The following is a 23,473-nucleotide window of genomic DNA, read 5'->3' on the forward strand; positions in this document are numbered from 1 at the left end:
GAGCTCCATACTGTTCTGGGTCAGTTTGGCTCTTTCTTTTGCACCAAACCGACCCCCAAGTCAGAGCACAACTGACTGGTCACACGGGGTCCCGACCCCTCCCATTGTCCTGAATGGTCACCGTCACTGGTTTCCCAATAGTCTTACCAATAGTGTAGTTTTTTTTCTCTGCTAAACTCCATAGTTCTAACGGATATGACTGCAATGTGAAAGAAGCCTTAGACCCATCCTGAGCTGTTCTGCTGACATTCTGTTATCTCTCCATACCTCACATCTCTCTGCTGCCACCTGTTGGTACAATATAGAATACACTGACTGCAGCTCTGGAGGTGACCAGAGGTGACAGCAGAAAAGTGAGAGCAGCTTTGGAGTATAAGACATGATGTAACAGCAGAATAGTGAGTGCAGCTCTTGAGGATAAGACATGATGTAACAGTAGAATAGTGAGTGCAGCTCTGGAGGATAAGACATGATGTAACAGCAGAATAGTGAGTGCAGCTCTGGAGGATAAGACATGATGTAACAGCAGAATAGTGAGTGCAGCTCTGGAGGATAAGACCTGATGTAACAGGAGAATAGTGAGTGCAGCTATGGAGGATAAGACATGATGTAGCAGCAGAATAGTGAGTGCAGCTCTGGATGGTAAGACATGATGTAACAGGAGAATAGTGAGTGCAGCTCTGGAGGATGAGGCCTGATGTAACAGCAGAATAGTGAGTGCAGCTCTGGAGGATAAGACCTGATGTAACAGCAGAATAGTGAGTGCAGCTCTGGATGGTAAGACATGATGTAGCAGCAGAATAGTGAGTGCAGCTCTGGAGGATAAGACATGATGTAACAGCAGAATAGTGAGTGCAGCTCTGGAGGATAAGACCAGATGTAGCAGCAGAATAGTGAGTGCAGCTATGGAGGATAAGACATGATGTAGCAGCAGAATAGTGAGTGCAGCTCTGGAGGGTAAGACATGATGTAGTAGCAGAATAGTGAGTGCAGCTCTGGAGGGTAAGACATGATGTAACAGCAGAATAGTGAGTGCAGCTCTGGAGGGTAAGACATGATGTAGCTTGGGATGAGGATAGGAGTGCAGCAGAGCAGTTATGAGGCTCCTGAGTATTATCTGTAGATTATGGGGATGTTGCTCGGTCGGACCCCTCTGTATTACAGATCTGAGTCACGCTGAGGATTTTATGATCAGTGAGCGGTGATGCTGCGGGAAGGATCATTATACTACATGAAGGATCGGCCTCAGAACTGCAGATCTCTGGAAACTGTCATATGATCACAATACAGCAGATCCCGGGATGGACACTGAGCCCTTAAAGGGGTACTCCCACCCTAGACATCTTATCCCCTATCCAAAGGATAGGGGATAAGATGTCTGATCGCGGGGGTCCCGCTGCTGAGGACCCCCGCATTATTGCATGTGGCACCCACCTGTTTTTTTACCGGAACCGCTGGAGGGTCTAAGTCGCGACTCCGGGAACGGAAGTCTGTGACGTCAGGACTCCGCCCCCATGTGACGTCACATCCGTCCCCTCAATGCAAGTCTATGGGAGGGGGAGTCACACAGTACCCCGCGATCAGACATCTTATCCCCTATCCTTTGGATATGGGATAAGATGTCTAGGCTGGGAGTACCCCTTTAAGGTGGATCCTAGATGGTAACAGATCCGGAGAGAGGATAATAATGCGCCTCCTTTCTACAGATCTCAATGACCGTCTCATCGATCCTAAAGATGATAATGAATGTGTGTAAGTAGGTAAGTAACTGTCTCAGTGATAGGAAACAGAGGGTGGTTATTAATGGTTCTTATTCTGATTGGGTGACTGTTACTAGTGGGGACCACAGGGGTCCGTCTTGGGTCCTGTTCTATTTCATATATTCATTAATGACCTTGTAGAGGGGTTGAAGAGTAAAGCAACAATCTTTGTAGATGATACTAAACGCTGTAAAGCGGTAAACACTATAGAGGACAATGCACTGTGTATAGTAGATAACACTATAGAGGACAGTGCACTGTATACAGTAGATAACACAATAGAGGACAGTGCACTGTATATATAGTAGATAACACTATAGAGGACAGTGCACTGTGTATAGTAGATAACACTATAGAGGACAGTGCACTGTGTATAGTAGATAATACCATAGAGGACTGTGCACTGTTACAAATGGATCTGGATAGGGTGGAGGTTTGGGCTGAGAAGTGGCAGATGAGGTTCAACACTGATAAATGTAAGGTAATGCACATGGGGAAGAAAAATCCGGGCTGGGATTATGTATTAAATTGGAGAACACTTTGGACGACTGACGTGGAAAAGGACTTGGGAGTCTTAGGTAACTGTAAATTTAGCTGTAGTGACCAGTGTCGGGCTGCTGCTGCAAAGGCAAATAAAATCATGGGGGCATCAATAGGGGCATAGATGCCGACGACAAGAAAATAATTATACCACTGTACAAATCACTAGTCAGACCACACATGGAATACTGTGTACAGTACTGGTCAGACCACACATAGAATACTGTGTACAGTACTGGTCAGACCACACATAGAATACTGTGTACAGTACTGGTCAGACCACACATGGAATACTGTGTACAGTACTGGTCAGACCACACATGGAATACTGTGTACAGTACTGGTCAGACCACACATAGAATACTGTGTACAGTACTGGTCAGACCACACATGGAATACTGTGTACAGTACTGGTCAGACCACACATAGAATACTGTGTACAGTACTGGTCAGACCACACATGGAATACTGTGTACAGTTCTGGTCAGACCACACATGGAATACTGTGTACAGTACTGGTCAGACCACACATGGAATACTGTGTACAGTACTGGTCAGGCCACACATAGAATACTGTGTACAGTACTGGTCAGACCACACATAGAACACTGTGTACAGTACTGGTCAGGCCACACATAGAATACTGTGTACAGTACTGGTCAGACCACACATAGAATACTGTGTACAGTACTGGTCAGACCACACATAGAATACTGTGTACAGTACTGGTCAGACCACACATAGAATACTGTGTACAGTACTGGTCAGACCACACATAGAATACTGTGTACAGTACTGGTCAGACCACACATAGAATACTGTGTACAGTACTGGTCAGACCACACATAGAATACTGTGTACAGTACTGGTCAGACCACGCATAGAATACTGTGTACAGTACTGGTCAGACCACACATAGAATACTGTGTACAGTACTGGTCAGACCACACATAGAATACTGTGTACAGTACTGGTCAGACCCCACATGGAATACTGTGTACAGTACTGGTCAGACCACACATAGAATACTGTATACAGTACTAGTCAGACCACACATAGAATACTGTGTACAGTACTGGTCAGACCACACATAGAATACTGTGTACAGTACTGGTCAGACCCCACATGGAATACTGTGTACAGTACTGGTCAGACCACACATAGAATACTGTATACAGTACTAGTCAGACCACACATAGAATACTGTGTACAGTACTGGTCAGACCACACATAGAATACTGTGTACAGTACTGGTCAGACCACACATAGAATACTGTGTACAGTACTGGTCAGACCACACATAGAATACTGTGTACAGTACTGGTCAGACCACACATAGAATACTGTGTACAGTACTGGTCAGACCACACATAGAATACTGTGTACAGTACTGGTGTCACGATTCGGCTACGGGTTGTGGATCCGCTGTGTCAGCGAGGGATTGGCGTGGACCGTGCTAGTGGACCGGTTCTAAGAGGCTACTGGTTTTCACCAGAGCCCGCCGCAAAGCGGGATGGTCTTGCTGCGGCAGTAGCAACCAGGTCGTATCCACTAGCAACGGCTCTACCTCGCTGACTGCTGAGAAGGCGTGGGACAGAAGGACAAGGCAGAGGCAAGGTCAGACGTAGCAGAAGGTCGGGGGCAGGCGGCAAGGTTCGTAGTCAGGATGGATAGCAGAAGTTCAGGTACACAGGCTTTGGACACACTAAACGCTTTCACTGGCACAAGGCAACAAGATCCGGCAAGGGAGTGCATGGGAGGAGATCAGATATAGTCAGGGAGCAGGTGGAAGCCAATTAAGCTAATTGGGCCAGGCACCAATCAATGGTGCACTGGCCCTTTAAGTCTCAGAGAGCTGGCGCGCGCGCGCCCTAGAGAGCGGAGCCGCGCGCGCCAGCACATGACAGCAGGGGACCGGGACGGGTAAGTGACCTGGGATGCGATTCGCGAGCGGGCGCGTCCCGCTGTGCGAATCGCATCCCCAACGGCCATGACAGTGCAGCGCTCCCGGTCAGCGGGACTGACCGGGGCACTGCAGGGAGAAAGACGCCGTGAGCGCTCCGGGGAGGAGCGGGGACCCGAAGCGCTAGGCGTAACAGTACCCCCCCCCTTAGGTCTCCCCTTTTTTTTGTCCGGTGGCTGCCTCCCCTGGGATGAGGACACCGGGAAAGAATGGATGGTTTCCTCAATGGCAGGCAGTACAGCAGGAGTAGGAATGGGGAGGGGGGGCAGAGGGTGAAGCTTGGCACGGGGCAGGGAGACACAAGGACGGGAGCCATGAGGAGGCACAGAGGCTTGCCTGACGGGACTGGGAGGGGGGGAGAGGCACTTCCTGTGGCAGGCAGAGTCCCAGTACTTGATCTCCCCGGTGGTCCAATCAAGGGTGGGCGAATGAAGCTGGAGCCATGGCAGACCGAGGAGGACCTCAGAGGTACAGCCGGGGAGGACGAATAGCTCAATCCTCTCGAGGTGGGGTCCAATAGACATGAGGAGGGGTTCTGTGCGGTAACGCACGGTGCAGTCCAATCTGGCTCCGTTGACCGCGGAAATGTAGAGCGGCTTGACGAGACGGGTCACCGGGATGTTGAATTTATTAACAAAGGACTCCAAAATAAAATTCCCGGAGGCACCAGAGTCCAAGCAGGCCACGGCTGAGAGGGAGGAGTTGGCTGTAGGAGAAATCCGCACGGGCACCGTGAGACGTGGAGAAGAAGACTTAGAACCAAAAGATGCCACACCCACGTGAGCTGGGTGCGTGCGTGCGTTTCCCAGGCGTGGAGGATGGATAGGGCAATCCACCAAGAAATGCTCGGTACTGGCACAGTACAGACAGAGATTTTCTTCTCTACGGCGATTCCTCTCTTCCTGGGTCAGGCGAGACCGATCCACTTGCATGGCCTCCTCGGCGGGAGGCCCAGGCGTAGACTGCAAAGGATGCTGTGGGAGAGGTGCCCAGAGATCTAAGTCTTTTTCCTGGCGGAGCTCTTGGTGTCGCTCAGAAAAACGCATGTCAATGCGGGTAGCCAAATGGATGAGTTCTTGGAGGTTGGCAGGAATCTCTCGTGTGGCCAGCACATCCTTGATGCGACTGGATAGGCCTTTTTTAAAGGTCGCGCAGAGAGCCTCGTTATTCCAGGATAGTTCAGAAGCAAGAGTACGGAATTGTATGGCGTACTCGCCAACGGAAGAATTACCCTGGACCAGGTTCAGCAAGGCAGTCTCAGCAGAAGAGGCTCGGGCAGGTTCCTCAAAGACACTTCGGACTTCAGCGAAGAAGGACTGGACTGTGGCTGTGGCAGGATCATTGCGGTCCCAGAGCGGTGTGGCCCAAGACAAGGCCTTTCCTGAAAGAAGGCTCACTACGAACGCCACCTTAGACCGTTCTGTAGGAAACAAGTCCGACAACATCTCCATATGCAGGGAACACTGAGACAAAAATCCACAGCAGAGTTTAGAGTCCCCATCAAATTTGTCCGGCAGGGACAAGCGTAGGTTAGGAGCGGCCACTCGCTGCGGAGGAGGTGCAGGAGCTGGCGGAGGAGATGGTTGCTGCTGTAGCAGAGGCAGAAGTTGCTGTAACATGGCGGTCAACTGCGACAGCTGCTGTCCTTGTTGGGCAATCTGCTGCGATTGCTGAGCGACCACCGTGGGAAGATCAGCGAGACTTGGCAGCGGCACCTCAGCGGGATCCATGGCCGGATCTACTGTCACGATTCGGCTACGGGTTGTGGATCCGCTGTGTCAGCGAGGGATTGGCGTGGACCGTGCTAGTGGACCGGTTCTAAGAGGCTACTGGTTTTCACCAGAGCCTGCCGCAAAGCGGGATGGTCTTGCTGCGGCAGTAGCAACCAGGTCGTATCCACTAGCAACGGCTCTACCTCGCTGACTGCTGAGAAGGCGTGGGACAGAAGGACAAGGCAGAGGCAAGGTCAGACGTAGCAGAAGGTCGGGGGCAGGCAGCAAGGTTCGTAGTCAGGATGGATAGCAGAAGTTCAGGTACACAGGCTTTGGACACACTAAACGCTTTCACTGGCACAAGGCAACAAGATCCGGCAAGGGAGTGCAGGGGAGGAGGTCAGATATAGTCAGGGAGCAGGTGGAAGCCAATTAAGCTAATTGGGCCAGGCACCAATCAATGGTGCACTGGCCCTTTAAGTCTCAGAGAGCTGGCGCGCGCGCGCCCTAGAGAGCAGAGCCGCGCGCGCCAGCACATGACAGCAGGGGACCGGGACGGGTAAGTGACCTGGGATGCGATTCGCGAGCGGGCGCGTCCCGCTGTGCGAATCGCATCCCCAACGGCCATGACAGTGCAGCGCTCCCGGTCAGCGGGAATGACCGGGGCGCTGCAGGGAGAGAGACGCCGTGAGCGCTCCGGGGAGGAGCGGGGACCCGGAGCGCTAGGCGTAACAACTGGTCAGACCACACATGGAATACTGTGTACAGTACTGGTCAGACCACACATAGAATACTGTATACAGTACTAGTCAGACCACACATAGAATACTGTGTACAGTACTGGTCAGACCACACATAGAATACTGTGTACAGTACTGGTCAGACCATACATAGAATACTGTGTACAGTACTGGGCACCAGTGTACAAGAAAGATATAGTGGAGCTGGAGAGGGTTCAAAGACGGGCAACCAGAGTAATACGGGTAATGGGAGGACTACAGTACCCAGAAAGATTATCAGAATTAGGGTTATTTAGTTTAGAAAAAAAAAGGCTTAGGGGCGACCTGATAACTGTGTATAAATATCTCTCCCTGAGGAGGTGTCATGGTGAACTCTGTAAAAGAATATAAAGGGTCTGGATGTATTTTTGGAGAATAATAACATTACAGGTTATGTATATTAGATTTATAGGGACAGAACGTTGATCCAGGGATTTATTCTGATATTTGGAGTCGGGAAGGAGTTTTTACCTCTAGTCTGAGGGTTTTTTGCCTCCTCTGGACTCATTAGGGTCATAGGTTGAACTTGATGGACTCTGCTCTTTTTTCAGCCTTATGAACTATGTTACTGTGATTGTTCGGATTTTGGTATCGGAGTCTTGTATCCTGGATGAGACGAGAGCTTCTGGCTTCAATGAGTCTCCTGTAATGACATTCTCGACCACCAGGTGTCAGGATTCTGTGGGGAGATCAGTTACATCACACAGTCACGTGACCCGTCAGACATGTAACATTACCTGGTGATGGTGCAGATGTCTCCTAAGGACAGATACACACAGAGACAATCCTCCCAGGATGCTTCACTTCCTGCTCTTCTCTGACTTGTCACTATGAGCCATTCTTACCGTCATCTACACCTTCTGCCAACCTGAGCCCCATATACACCCAGTGCCCCATATACACCCTGTGCCCCATATACACCCAGTGCCCCATATACACCCAGTGCCCCATATACACCCAGTGCCCCATATACACCCAGCGCCCCATATACACCCAGTGCCCCATATACACCCAGCGCCCCATATACACCCAGTGCCCCATATACACCCAGCGCCCCATATACACCCAGTGCCCCATATACACCCAGCGCCCCATATACACCCAGTGCCCCATATACACCCAGCGCCCCATATACACCCAGTGCCCCATATACACCCAGCGCCCCATATACACCCAGTGCCCCATATACACCCAGTGCCCCATATACACCCAGTGCCCCATATACACCCAGTGCCCCATATACAACCACTGCCCCATATACACCCAGTGCCCCATATACACCCACTGCCCCATATAGCCTCTCATATACACTCAGCGCCCCATATAGCCTCTCATATACACCCAGTGCCCCATATAGCCCCTCATATACACCCAGTGCCCCATATAGCATCTCATATACACCCAGTGCCCCATATAGCCTCTCATATACACCCAGTGCCCCATATAGCCTCTCATATACACCCAGTGCCCCATATAGCCTCTCATATACACCCAGTGCCCCATATAGCCTCTCATATACACCCAATGCCCCATATAGCATCTCATATACACCCAGTGCCCCATATAGCCTCTCATATACACCCAGTGCCCCATATAACCTCTCATATACACCCAGTGCCCCATATAGTCTCTCATATACACTCAGTGCCCCATATAGCCTCTCATATACACCCATATAGCATCTAATATACACCCAGTGCCCCACATAGCCTCTGATATACACCCTGTGCCCCATATAGCCTCTCATATACACCCATATATCCTCTCATATACACCCAGTGCCCCATATAGCCTCTCATTTACACCCAGTGCCCCATATAGCCTCTCATATACACCCAGTGCCCCATATAGCCTCTCATATACACCCAGTGCCCCATATAGCCTCTCATATACACCCAGTGCCCCATATAACCTCTCATATACACCCAGTGCCTCATATAGCCTTTCCTATACACCCAGTGCCCCACATAGCCTCTGATGTACACCCTGTGCCCCATATAGCCTCTCATATATACCCATATAGCCTCTCATATACACCCAGTGCCCCATATGGCCTCTCATTTACACCCAGTGCCCCCTATAGCCTCTCATATACACCCAGTGCCCCATATAGCCTCTCATATACACCCACTGCCCCATATAGCCTCTCATACACACCCACTGCCCCATATAGCATCTCATATAAACCCAGTGCCCCATATAGCATCTCATATACACCCAATACCCCATATAACCTCTCATATACACCCAGTGCCCCATATAGCCTCTCATATACACCCAGTGCCCCATATAGCCTCTTATATACACCCAGTGCCCCATATAGCCTCTCATATACACCCAGTGCACCATATAGCCTCTCATATATACCCAGTGCCCCATATAGCCTCTCATATACACCCAATGCCCCATATAGCCTCTCATATACACCCAGTGCTCCATATAGCCTCTCATATACACCCAGTGCTCCATATAGCCTCTCATATACACCCAGTGCCACAGATAGCCTCTCATATACACCCAGTGCCCCATATAGCCTCTCATATACACCCAGTGCCCCATATAGCCTCTCATATACACCCAGTGCCCCATATAACCTCTCATATACACCCAGTGCCTCATATAGCCTTTCCTATACACCCAGTGCCCCACATAGCCTCTGATGTACACCCTGTGCCCCATATAGCCTCTCATATATACCCATATAGCCTCTCATATACACCCAGTGCCCCATATGGCCTCTCATTTACACCCAGTGCCCCCTATAGCCTCTCATATACACCCAGTGCCCCATATAGCCTCTCATATACACCCACTGCCCCATATAGCCTCTCATACACACCCACTGCCCCATATAGCATCTCATATAAACCCAGTGCCCCATATAGCATCTCATATACACCCAATACCCCATATAACCTCTCATATACACCCAGTGCCCCATATAGCCTCTCATATACACCCAGTGCCCCATATAGCCTCTTATATACACCCAGTGCCCCATATAGCCTCTCATATACACCCAGTGCACCATATAGCCTCTCATATATACCCAGTGCCCCATATAGCCTCTCATATACACCCAATGCCCCATATAGCCTCTCATATACACCCAGTGCTCCATATAGCCTCTCATATACACCCAGTGCTCCATATAGCCTCTCATATACACCCAGTGCCACAGATAGCCTCTCATATACACCCAGTGCCCCATATAGCCTCTCATATACACCCAGTGCCCCATATAGCCTCTCATATACACACAGTGCCCCATATAGCCTCCCCTTTAAGCCCATATAGCCTCTCATATACACCCAGTGCCCCATATAGCCTCTCATATTCACCCAGTGGCCCATATAGCCTCTCATATACACCCAGTGCCCCATATAGCATCTCATATACACCCAGTGCCCCATATAGCCTCTCATATACACCCACTGCCCCATATAGCATCTCATATACACCCACTGTCCCATATAGCCTCTCATATACACCCAGTGCCCCATATAGCCTCTCATATACACCCACTGCCCCATATAGCCTCTTATATACACCACGGCCCCATATAGCCTCTCATATCATCCCTGTGCCCCATATAGCCTCTCATATACACCCTCTGCCCCATATAGCCTCTCATATACACCCTCTGCCCCATATAGCCTCTCATATACCCCATATAGCCTCTCATATGCACCCTGTGCCCCATATAGCCTCTCATATACACCCACTGCCCCATTTAGCCTCTCATATACACCCTCTGCCCCAAATAGCCTCTCATATACCCCATATAGCCTCTCATATACACCCAGTGCCCCATATAGCCTCTCATATACACCACTGCCCCATAGAGGCTCTCGTATACACCCAGTGCCCCATATAGCCTCTCATATACACCCTGTGCCCCCTATAGCCTCTCATATGCACCCTGTGTCTCAAACCCTCTCATTCACATCAGTCTGTTTCACCCTCAGTCACTAATTTTCACCTTTGGTCACTCGCAGTCTTTCATGCGCACCCACTGTCACTTACAGCCTGAGATGTACCTACTGACCTACTGCTGTAAGCAAAAAGCTACAAATTGTCTTACAGAAGTCAATTTCAGTTTTCACTTTGCATCGGTAACGGATTTATCAAGTGTGAATGTTGCACAAAAAAGTCACAAACTTGTCCAAAACACCACAAATCTACACCAAACCAGACTCAGCTTACAAAACCGCCTTTTTAAAGCACTTTCAAAAAGTCGGACATAAAGTCACAACTCCGACTTTTTGTACAGACTTTTTTTTACTTACATGCACCAAATTTATCAACCCCACATGATAGTATGATAAATATGTCACACTTAAATGGGCACTGTCAGATATAAAACTTTTGATATATTGTAAAGGATGCAAAGCCAATTGGTTTTGCAATTGCTTTCATTAAAAAAATTCAGTATTTCATAATGAAAAAGTCAGTCAAAAAACTGTCTCCTGGGATACATACCAGCCTGGCTGTGTCCACTCGTCATCACCTACATCATGGACCCACTTCATGATTGACAGGTCTGCACATCTAAAGCTGCAGTGATCATCTCCCTCACTGTATGTGTGAGGAGGAGGGGCGGTAGTACACTGGTGCCTGTGAGATGGGGGAGGGGCAGGAGTACACTGCTGCCTGTGAGGAGAAGCGGGAGGGGCTGGAGTACACTGCTGCCTGTGAGGAGAAGGGGGAGGGGCTGGAGTACACTGCTGCCTGTGAGGAGAAGGGGGGAAGGGCAGGAGTGCACTGCTGTCTGTGAGGAGAAGGGGGAGGGGCAGGAGTGCACTGCTGCCTGGGAGGAGAAGGGGGAGGGGCAGGAGTACACTGCTGCCTGTGAGGAGAAGAGGGAGGGGTGGGAGTACACTGCTGTCTGTGAGGAGAAGGGAGAGGGGCAGGAGTACACTGCTGCCTGTGAGGAGAAGGGGGAGGGGCGGGAGTATACTGCTGCCTGTGAGGAAAAGGGGGAGGGGCGGGAGTATACTGCTGCCTATGAGGAGAAGGGGGAGGGATGGGAGTACACTGCTGCCTATGAGGAGAAGGGGGAGGGGCGGGAATACACTGCTGCCTGTGAGGAGAAGGGGGAGGGATGGGAGTACACTGCTGCCTGTGAGAAGGGGGAGGGGTGGGAGTACACTGCTGCATCTGAGGAGAAGGGGGAGGGGTGGGAGTACACTGCTGCCTATGAGGAGAAGGAGGAGGGATGGGAGTACACTGCTGCCTGTGAGGAGAAGGGGGAGGGGCAGGAGTACACTGCTGCCTGTGAGCAGATGATGAAAGAAGCTGGTGACTGAAGATGGTGACTGAATGAAGGATTTTTCGTTTCAAAAGCAAGTGTCCCTGCATGTATATATATATGTGTGTCTGGATATATATATATATATATATATATATATATATATATGCATGTGTGTAAATCTGTGTTGTCTAGGTAACGTGCATGTGTATGAATAAATGAAGTCAATGTGTGTGGGAGTGTATCTAACACAGGGTGACTACAGTTTTACCAATCATATGCCTCCAGCTGTTGAAAAACTACAACTCAAAGGATGTGTGGGCATGCTGGGAGCTGTAGTTTTGCAAAAGTGTGTTTGTGTAAAACAGTGTGTTTGTTTGTGTGGCATGGAACCAGAAAGGAAAGGGTTACAGATGCTCACCAGTGACTGAGGAGAGTGAGGGGGGGGGGTTGTTATAACCTGAGGAGAAGAAAGGCACCTGCCCCCCTGCTTCTAGTCGACAACATTAAGGTCATTCAGATATAAAGCTAATTCTGAGAGAAATATAGGTCATAGACACATAAAGATTATGGGGAAGATTTATCAAAACCTGTGCAGAGGAAAACTTGCCCAGTTGCTCATAGCAACCAATCAATTGCCTCTTTAATTTTTCACAGGCCTTCATAAAAATGAAAGAAGCGATCTGATTGGTTACTATGGGCAACTGGGCAAGTTTCCCTCTGCACAGGTCTTGATAAATCTCCCCATATATGTACATAAAGTACAGGATGAGATACTGAGCAACATAGAACAGTTTTATTTTTTATTTTTTTGGGGTGATCTGACAGGTACGCTTTAAGCAAAACCAAAGCAAAAATAAATGACTTTAAAACTCACTTTCTAAAGACAACAATGATAAATCTCCCCATAGGAACAAAGAAACCTAGAATGTGTCAGCAGATAAGAACCATTCGGCCCATCTATTCTGCCCAATATATCTGAATATATAGAGAACGCAATGGATGTACAGGCTATGCGTCTTAGCCAAATACAAAGGATCCCCTCAGCATCAAGAGTCAAATAATAATTAGAAACAACTAATAAGTGTTCCATCCAGGTGTGCTTAATACATAACTTTTACTAGATTTCTATTTAAAATCCACCAGTAATAAGAAAGTGCCTGTGTATTCCAACACCAAATGAAAAATAAACATAAAATTGGTCATCACCATTAGTAACCAAGCATATTGAGGCTCTGCTGGGCCCTGCCAGCCCCAAATGCACAAATGGGATATTATACAGAACCGCCATAACACTAAGTCCTCTATATAACACTATGTCCTCTATATAACACTATGTCCTCTATATAACACTATGCCCTTTATATGACACTATGTCCTCTATATAACACTATGTCCTCTATATATAACACTATGCCCTCTATATAACACTATGTCTTCTATATAACACTGTTGTTACGCCGAGCGCTCCGGGTCCCCGCTCCTCCCCGGAGCGCTCGCAGCGTTCTCTCATTCGCAGCGCCCCGGTCAGACCTGCTGACCGGGTGCGCTGCGATATTACTCCCAGCCGGGATGCGATTCGCGATGCGGGACGCGCCCGCTCGCGATACGCATCTCGGCTCCCGTACCTGACCCGTTTCCCGTCTGTGTTGTCCCGGCGCGCGCGGCCCCGCTCCTTAGGGCGCGCGCGCGCCGGGTCTCTGCCATTTAAAGGGCCGCTGCGCCACTGATTGGCGCAGCAGGCCTAATCAGTATTCTCACCTGTGCACTCCCTACTTATATCTCACTTCCCCTGCACTCCCTCGCCGGATCTTGTTGCCATTGGGCCAGTGAAAGCGTTCCCTTGTGTGTTCCTAGCCTGTGTTCCAGACCTCCTGCCGTTGCCCCTGACTATGATCCTTGCTGCCTGCCCTGACCTTCTGCTACGTCCGACCTTGCTCTTGTCTACTCCCTTGTACCGCGCCTATCTTCAGCAGTCAGAGAGGTTGAGCCGTTGCTGGTGGATACGACCTGGTTGCTACCGCCGCTGCAAGACCATCCCGCTTTGCGGCGGGCTCTGGTGAATACCAGTAACAACTTAGAACCGGTCCACCAGCACGGTCCACGCCAATCCCTCTCTGGCACAGAGGATCCACCTCCAGCCAGCCGAATCGTGACAGTAGATCCGGCCATGGATCCCGCTGAAGTCCCACTGCCAGTTGTCGCTGACCTCACCACGGTGGTCGCCCAGCAGTCGCAACAGATAGCGCAACAAGGCCACCAGCTGTCTCAACTGACCGTGATGCTACAGCAGCTATTACCACAACTCCAGCAACAATCTCCTCCGCCAGCTCCTGCACCTCCTCCGCAGCGAGTGGCCGCTTCCGGCCTACGATTATCCTTGCCGGATAAATTTGATGGGGACTCTAAGTTTTGCCGTGGCTTTCTTTCGCAATGTTCCCTGCACTTGGAGATGATGTCGGACCAGTTTCCTACTGAAAGGTCTAAGGTGGCTTTCGTTGTCAGCCTTCTGTCTGGGAAAGCTCTGTCATGGGCCATACCGCTCTGGGACCGCAATGACCCTGTCACTGCCTCTGTACACTCCTTCTTCACGGAGATTCGAAGTGTCTTTGAGGAACCTGCCCGAGCCTCTTCTGCTGAGACTGCCCTGTTGAACCTGGTCCAGGGTAATTCTTCTGTTGGCGAGTACGCCATCCAATTCCGTACTCTTGCCTCCGAATTATCCTGGAATAATGAGGCCCTCTGCGCGACCTTTAAAAAAGGCCTATCCAGCAACATTAAAGATGTGCTGGCCGCACGAGAAATTCCTGCTAACCTGCATGAACTTATTCATCTGGCCACCCGCATTGACATGCGTTTTTCCGAAAGGCGTCAGGAGCTCCGCCAGGATATGGACTTTGTTCGCACGAGGCGGTTTCTCTCCCCGGCTCCTCTCTCCTCTGGTCCTCTGCAATCCGTTCCTGTGCCTCCCACCGTGGAGGCTATGCAAGTTGACCGGTCTCGCTTGACACCTCAAGAGAGGACACAACGCCACATGGAGAATCTGTGCCTGTACTGTGCCAGTACCGAACACTTCTTGAAGGATTGTCCTATCCGTCCTCCCCGCCTGGAAAGACGTACGCTGACTCCGCACAAAGGCAAGACAGTTTTTGACGTCAACTCTGCTTCTCCACGCCTTACTGTGCCTGTGCGGATATCTTCCTCTACCTTCTCCTTCTCTGCTATGGCCTTCTTGGATTCCGGATCTGCAGGAAATTTTATTTTGGCCTCTCTCATCAACAGGTTCAACATCCCGGTGACCAGTCTCGCCAGACCCCTCTACATCAATTCTGTTAACAATGAAAGATTGGACTGTACCGTGCGTTACCGTACAGAACCTCTCCTAATGTGCATCGGACCTCATCACGAAGAAATTTAATTTTTGGTCCTCTCCAACTGCACTTCTGAAATTCTTCTTGGATTACCGTGGCTTCAACGCCATTCCCCAACCCTTGATTGGTCCACAGGAGAAATCAAGAACTGGGGTACTTCTTGTCTCAAGGACTGTCTTAAACCGGTTCCCAGTACTCCCTGCCGTGACCCTGTGGTTCCCCCTCTATCCGGTCTTCCTAAGGCTTATATGGACTATGCTGACGTCTTTTGCAAGAAGCAAGCGGAGACTCTACCCCCTCACAGGCCTTATGACTGTCCTATTGACCTTCTCCCGGGTACTACTCCACCCCGGGGCAGAATCTATCCTCTGTCTGCTCCAGAGACTCTTGCCATGTCAGAGTACATCCAGGAAAATTTAAAAAAGGGGTTTATCTGCAAATCCTCCTCTCCTGCCGGAGCTGGATTTTTTTTTGTGTCCAAAAAAGATGGCTCCCTACGCCCTTGCATTGACTACCGCGGACTTAATAAAATCACGGTAAAAAACCGCTACCCCTTACCTCTTATCTCGGAACTCTTTGATCGCCTACAAGGCGCCCACATCTTTACCAAACTGGACTTAAGAGGTGCTTATAATCTCATCCGCATCAGGGAGGGGGACGAATGGAAGACTGCATTTAACACTAGAGATGGACACTTTGAGTATCTGGTCATGCCCTTTGGCCTGTGCAACGCCCCTGCCGTCTTCCAAGACTTTGTTAATGAAATTTTTTGTGATCTCCTATATTCCTGTGTTGTGGTTTATCTGGACGATATTCTGATTTTTTCTGCCAACTTAGAAGAACACCGCCAGCATGTCCGCATGGTTCTACAGAGACTTCGGGACAATCAACTTTATGCCAAAATGGAGAAATGTCTCTTTGAATGTCAATCTCTTCCTTTCCTAGGATACTTGGTCTCTGGCCAGGGACTACAAATGGACCCAGATAAACTCTCTGCCGTCTTAGATTGGCCACGCCCCTCCGGACTCCGTGCTATCCAACGTTTTTTGGGGTTTGCCAATTATTACAGACAATTTATTCCACACTTTTCCACTATTGTGGCTCCTATCGTGGCTTTAACCAAGAAAAATGCCAATCCCAAGTCCTGGTCTCCACAAGCGGAAGACGCATTTAAACATCTCAAGTCTGCCTTTTCTTCGGCTCCCGTGCTCTCCAGACCTGTCCCATCTAAACCCTTCGTATTGGAGGTAGATGCCTCCTCAGTGGGAGCTGGAGCTGTCCTTCTACAAAAAAATTCTTCCGGGCATGCTGTTACTTGTGGGTTTTTTTCTAGGACCTTCTCTCCGGCGGAGAGAAACTACTCCATTGGTGATCGAGAACTACTGGCCATTAAATTGGCGCTTGAGGAATGGAGGCATCTGCTGGAGGGATCAAAATTTCCAGTTATCATATACACTGATCACAAGAATCTCTCCTATCTCCAGTCTGCCCAACGACTGAACCCTCGCCAGGCTAGGTGGTCGTTGTTCTTTGCCCGTTTTAACTTTGAAATCCATTTTCGCCCTGCTGACAAGAACATTAGGGCCGATGCCCTCTCTCGTTCTTCTGATGCCTCTGAAGTAGAGGTCTCTCCGCAACACATCATTCCTCCGGACTGTCTGATCTCCACTTCTCCAGTCTCCATCAGGCAAACTCCTCCAGGGAAGACCTTCGTTTCTCCATGCCAGCGTCTCGGGATTCTCAAATGGGGACACTCCTCCCACCTCGCAGGCCATGCGGGCATCAAAAAATCCTTGCAACTCATCTCTCGATTTTATTGGTGGCCGACTCTGGAGACTGATGTTGTTGATTTCGTGCGGGCCTGTACTGTCTGTGCCCGGGATAAGACTCCTCGCCAGAAGCCTGCTGGTCTCCTTCATCCTCTGCCTGTCCCCGAACAGCCTTGGTCTCTGATTGGTATGGACTTTATTACGGACTTGCCCTCATCCCGTGGCAACACAGTTGTTTGGGTGGTCGTTGATCGATTTTCCAAGATGGCACATTTTATTCCTCTTCCTGGTCTTCCTTCAGCGCCTCAGTTGGCAAAGCAATTTTTTGTTCACATTTTTCGCCTTCACGGTTTGCCCACGCATATCGTCTCGGATAGAGGCGTCCAATTCGTGTCTAAATTCTGGAGGGCCCTCTGTAAACAGCTCTAGATCAAATTAAACTTCTCTTCTTCTTATCATCCCCAATCCAATGGGCAAGTAGAAAGAGTTAATCAGGTCCTGGGTGACCATTTTGTTTCCTCCCGCCAGGATGACTGGGCAGATCTTCTACCATGGGCCGAATTCTCTTACAACTTCAGAGTCTCCAAATCTTCTGCTAAATCCCCATTTTTCGTGGTGTACGGCCGTCACCCTCTTCCTCCCCTCCCTACTCCCTTTCCCTCTGGTTTGCCCGCTGTGGATGAAGTGACTCATGATCTTTCCACCATATGGAAAGAGACCCAAAATTCTCTTTTACAGGCTTCATCCCGGATGAAAAGATTTGCTGATATAAAAAGAAGAACTCCCCCCATTTTTGCTCCCGGAGACAAGGTATGGCTCTCCGCTAAATATGTCCGCTTTCGTGTCCCCAGTTATAAACTGGGACCACGCTATCTTGGTCCTTTCAAAATCAAGTGCCAGATCAACCCTGTCTCTTACAAACTCCTTCTTCCTCCTTCTCTCCGTATTCCCAATGCCTTCCATGTCTCTCTCCTTAAACCACTCATCCTTAACCGCTTCTCTCCTAAAGTTGTTTCTCCCACTCCAGTTTCCGGATCTTCCGACGTCTTTTCTGTGAAGGAGATTCTAGCATCCAAGACGGTCAGAGGTAAAAGATTCTTCTTGGTTGACTGGGAGAATTGCGGCCCTGAGGAGAGATCCTGGGAACCTGAGGACAACATCCTGGACAAAAGTCTTGTCCTCAGGTTCTCAGGCTCCAAAAAGAGGGGGAGACCCAAGGGGGGGGGGGTACTGTTACGCCGAGCGCTCTGGGTCCCCGCTCCTCCCCGGTTCGCTCGCAGCGTTCTCTCATTCGCAGCGCCCCGGTCAGACCTGCTGACCGGGTGCGCTGCGATATTACTCCCAGCCGGGATGCGATTCGCGATGCGGGACGCGCCCGCTCGCGATGCGCATCTCGGCTCCCGTACCTGACCCGTTCCCCGTCTGTGTTGTCCCGGCGCGCGCGGCCCCGCTCCTTAGGGCGCGCGCGCGCCGGGTCTCTGCCATTTAAAGGGCCGCTGCGCCACTGATTGGCGCAGCAGGCCTAATCAGTATTCTCACCTGTGCACTCCCTACTTATATCTCACTCCCCCTGCACTCCCTCGCCGGATCTTGTTGCCATTGTGCCAGTGAAAGCGTTCCCTTGTGTGTTCCTAGCCTGTGTTCCAGACCTCCTGCCGTTGCCCCTGACTACAATCCTTGCTGCCTGCCCTGACCTTCTGCTACGTCCGACCTTGCTCTTGTCTACTCCCTTGTACCGCGCCTATCTTCAGCAGTCAGAGAGGTTGAGCCGTTGCTGGTGGATACGACCTGGTTGCTACCGCCGCTGCAAGACCATCCCGCTTTGCGGCGGGCTCTGGTGAATACCAGTAGCAACTTAGAACCGGTCCACCAGCACGGTCCACGCCAATCCCTCTCTGGCACAGAGGATCCACCTCCAGCCAGCCGAATTGTGACAACTGTTAACGTTGGCTGCTGGTTAGGCCTTAAACTGTGCGTGACTGCCGCTGTATACTGCTGAGTGTCGACACAAGAAATAAACAGCAGACAAAATGCTGGTATAAAACTCCTTCTCAGCATACTGGATAAGGAGCTGTCCCAAGGAGTTCTGTTTATTATAGGAAGTACATTGGTTTTTACATTTGACAAAAAGGGGAGGTTAGTTATCACGTCAAAATCGTCATGTTATATTTTTATTTATTTGAGTATTGTGTCTGTATATATTAGCATATTAAACATTCATTTCTTTCTTATCCATAGTTCACTTATGTTGCCTTTTCCCTATTCTACCAGAAAATTCCGGATTTATCTGTCCTCCTGCACAGTCTATATTTCTCCAAATACTTTGTCTCCAACTTCTTCTTTCTTCTATACATGTTAAGGTTCTTTAACCTTTCCTGGTAAGTTTTATCCTGCAATCCATGTACTAGTTTAGTATCTTCTCTCTAGAGTATCTATATCCTTCTGGAGATACAGCCTCCAGTACTGCGCACAATACTCCAAGTGAGGTCTCACCAGTGTTCTGTACAGCGGCATGAGCACTTCTCTAATGCTTATACCTCTTCTTATACACCCATGAGCACTTCTCTCTTTCTACTGCTTATACCTCTCCCTATACATCCAAGCATTCTGTTAGCATTTCCTGCTACTCTATGATATAGTCTGCCTACCTTAGCGGAGTACTCTGCCCCTAGACATCTTATCCCGTATCCAAACGATAGGGGATAAGATGTCTGATCACGGGGGTCCCGACGCTGAGGACCCCCGTAATCTGTCATTCAGCACCTACCTTTGCGAGCTCTCTGCAGCTCTGGAGGCTCAGAGTGTGTAGCATGATGATCTCGGCTGCGGCACCCCGCTGTCATCACTGCACAGAGCAAACTCGCTCTGTATGTACTGGCGGGCGATACAGGGGCTGAAGCATCGTGACATCACGGCTCCGTCCCCTCATGATGTCACGTTCCGCCCCCTCAATACAAGTATATGGGAGGGGCGTGGTGGCTGCCACACCCCCTCCCATAGACTTGCATTAAGGGGGTGGGTCGTGATGTTACGAGGGGGCGGAGCTGTGACATCACAATGCTCCGGCCTCACTATTGCCCGTCAGTACATACAGGGCGAGTTTGCTCTGTGCAGTGATGACAGCGGGGTACCGCAGCCGAGATCACGGGGGGTCCCGCCTATCCTTTGGATAGGGGATAAGATATCTAGGGGCAGAGTACCCCTTTAAAGTCTTCTGATATAATGACCCCTAAATCCATATCCTCAGATACTGAGGCCAGGACTGTGTCAAATATTCAATATTCTGCCTGAGGGTTTTCACGCCCCAGGAACATCAACCCAAATAACCGTATTGTTACAGGATAGTGGCAGATCGGTGATAAAGTCCATAGCAATATGAGACCAGGGAGTTTCCGGAATAGGCAAAGGCTGAAAGAGTCCAGCAGGTCTCTGCCGTGAAGTCTTGTCGCGAGCACAGATAACACAGGAACGGACAAAATCTGTGACATCGCATTCTAGGTATGGCCATCAATAATGGCGAGAGATTAACTGGAAGGACTTCCGTACTCCTGTATGTCCAGCCAGTAAAGAAGAATGTCCCCAGTTCAATACTCTTTGTCTCAGTTGAGGTGGCACAAAGGATCTCCCAGGTGGAACATGCTGGAGATGACAGGAGCAGCAGAAATGCTAAGCTCGCCTTAGGATACCTGCATTACAATTTGACAGGTGTACTGCCCAAGGTGGTACCATATGCCATGGAGTGGAATCCAACCCAACCACATCGGAGGATCTAGAGAGGGCATCGGCTCTGACATTCTTATCCACAGGACGGAAATGAATAATGTTAAACCTGGAAAAGAAAAGGGACTATCTAGCCTGCCGAAGGTTCAGGCGCTGAGCAGACTGAAGATATAAGAGATTCTTATGATCTGTATAGATGCTTACTGGATGAGAAAAACCCTCCAATAGATGTCGCCAACACTCTTCTTAGGCAAGCTTAATAGCGAGGAGTTCCCGATCTCCGATAGAGTAGTTCCTTTCTGCGGCAAAAAAAGTCTTGGAGAAAAAACCACAGGTTACAGATTTGCCCTTGGAGGTTTTTTGAGTCAAGACGACACCAGCTCCTACGGATGAAGCATCTACCTCCAAAAAGAAGGGTTTATCAGGATCAGGTCTTAAGAAGATCGGAGCCGAGGCAAATGCAGATTTTAAACGAGAGAAGGCCACTTCGGCTTCAGGAGACCAAGACTTGAGATTACAGTTCTTTTTCGTGAGAGCCACAATTGGGGCGACCAAGGATGAAAAATGTGGAATGAACTGACGATAATAATTGACAAAGCCCAAAAAGTGTTGTATAGCTCAAAAGCCAGTAGGTCGAGGCCAGTAGGTCGAGGCCAGTCCAAAACTGCAGACAACTGTCACGATTCGGCTTCCAGGTAGTGGATCCTCTGTGTCAGCGAGGGATTGGCGTGGACCGTGCTAGTGGACCGGTTCTAAGAGGCTACTGGTTTTCACCAGAGCCCGCCGCAAAGCGGGATGGTCTTGCTGCGGCAGTAGCAACCAGGTCGTATCCACTAGCAACGGCTCTACCTCGCTGACTGCTGAGAAGGCGTGGGACAGAAGGACTAGGCAGAGGCAAGGTCAGACGTAGCAGAAGGTCGGGGGCAGGCGGCAAGGTTCGTAGTCAGGATGGGTAGCAGAAGTTCAGGTACACAGGCTTTGGACACACTAAACGCTTTCACTGGCACAAGGCAACAAGATCCGGCAAGGGAGTGCATGGGAGGAGGTCAGATAAAGGCAGGGAGCAGATGGGAGCCAATTAAGCTAATTGGGCCAGGCACCAATCATTGGTGCGCTGGCCCTTTAAGTCGCAGAGAGCTGGCGCGCGCGCGCCCTAGAGAGCGGAGCCGCGCGCGCCAGCACATGACAGCAGGGGACCGGGACGGGTAAGTGACCTGGGATGCGATTCGCGAGCGGGCGCGTCCCGCTGTGCGAATCGCATCCCCGACGGCCATGACAGTGCAGCGCTCCCGGTCAGCGGGACTGACCGGGGCGCTGCGGGGAGAGAGACGCCGTGAGCGCTCCGGGGAGGAGCGGGGACCCGGAGCGCTAGGCGTAACAACAACTTATCTGGGTCCATCTGTAAACCTTGGTTGGAGACAATGTAACCAAGAAATGGAAGACTTGATCTCTCGTATAGACATTTTTCAAGCTTGGCATAGAGATGATTATCCCTGAGGCGCTGTGAAGTACCTGTCAGACATGAGAGCGATGCTTCTCCAAATTGGGCGAGAAAATCAGAATATCATCAAGATACACCACTACACATGTATAAAGTAAATCACGGAAGATGTCATTAACGAATTTCTGTCAGACAGCAGGAGCGTTACAAAGGCTAAAAGGCAGCACGAGACACTCAAAGTGTCCATCATGGGTACTAAAGGCCGTCTTCCATTCATCTCCTTCACGTATTCAAATGAGATTCTATGCTTCCCGCAAATCCAATTTGGAAAAAATCTTGGCACCCTGTAGATGATCAAAGAGTTCAGAGATCAAAGGTAGAGGATAGCAATCTTGATCGTAATTTAGTTTAATCCCCGGTAATCTATACAAGGACGGAGAGAACCATCCTTCTTCCCGACAAAGAAGAATCCAGCACCGGCAGGGGAGGAGGATTTTCGGATGAAACGCTTTTGGAGAGTCTCTTGGATTTATTTAGCCATAGCTTGCGTCTCTGGGACTGACAAAGGATAAATTCTTCCCTGGGGAGGCATAGTCTCAGGCTGTAGATCAATAGGACAGTCATAAGAATGATGTGGTGGAAGAGAACACATCTGAATAATCCTGATAAGGAAGAGGCAGGCTCGGCATAGAAGGAGGCAAAGAGACAGTCTTAGGCTGAGTAGACTCAAGACAGTGTTTTTGGCAAAAAGGTACCCAACGAGTGACCTCAACAGATTTCCAGTCGAGACACGGAGAGAGACGTTTAAGCCAACGAAGAAGAAGCTCCGAAGTACACAGAGGGAGCACGTAGAACTCAATCTTCTCCTTATGTAAGACTCCTACTTGCATGATGAGAGGTTCAGTGCAGAAAAGCAACGTACAATTAAGGTTTTCTCCATTGACAGAAGAGATATACAAAGGCTTAGCAAGCCGAGCCACTGGGAAACGATGTTTATGGACCAAAGAAGCATCAATAAAAATCTCCTGCGGAACCTGAGTCCAAAAAGGTTGCAGCGAAGAAAGATGTTTCATAAGAGGTATAGATTCTGACCAGCATGAGGAGAGGTAGTATTCACACCCATGGACGCCTCTCCTACATGCCCTAGGTGCAAGCGTTTTCCGAATG

Source organism: Hyla sarda, unplaced genomic scaffold (genome assembly GCF_029499605.1).
Source record: "Hyla sarda isolate aHylSar1 unplaced genomic scaffold, aHylSar1.hap1 scaffold_126, whole genome shotgun sequence".
Taxonomy (NCBI): domain Eukaryota; kingdom Metazoa; phylum Chordata; class Amphibia; order Anura; family Hylidae; genus Hyla; species Hyla sarda.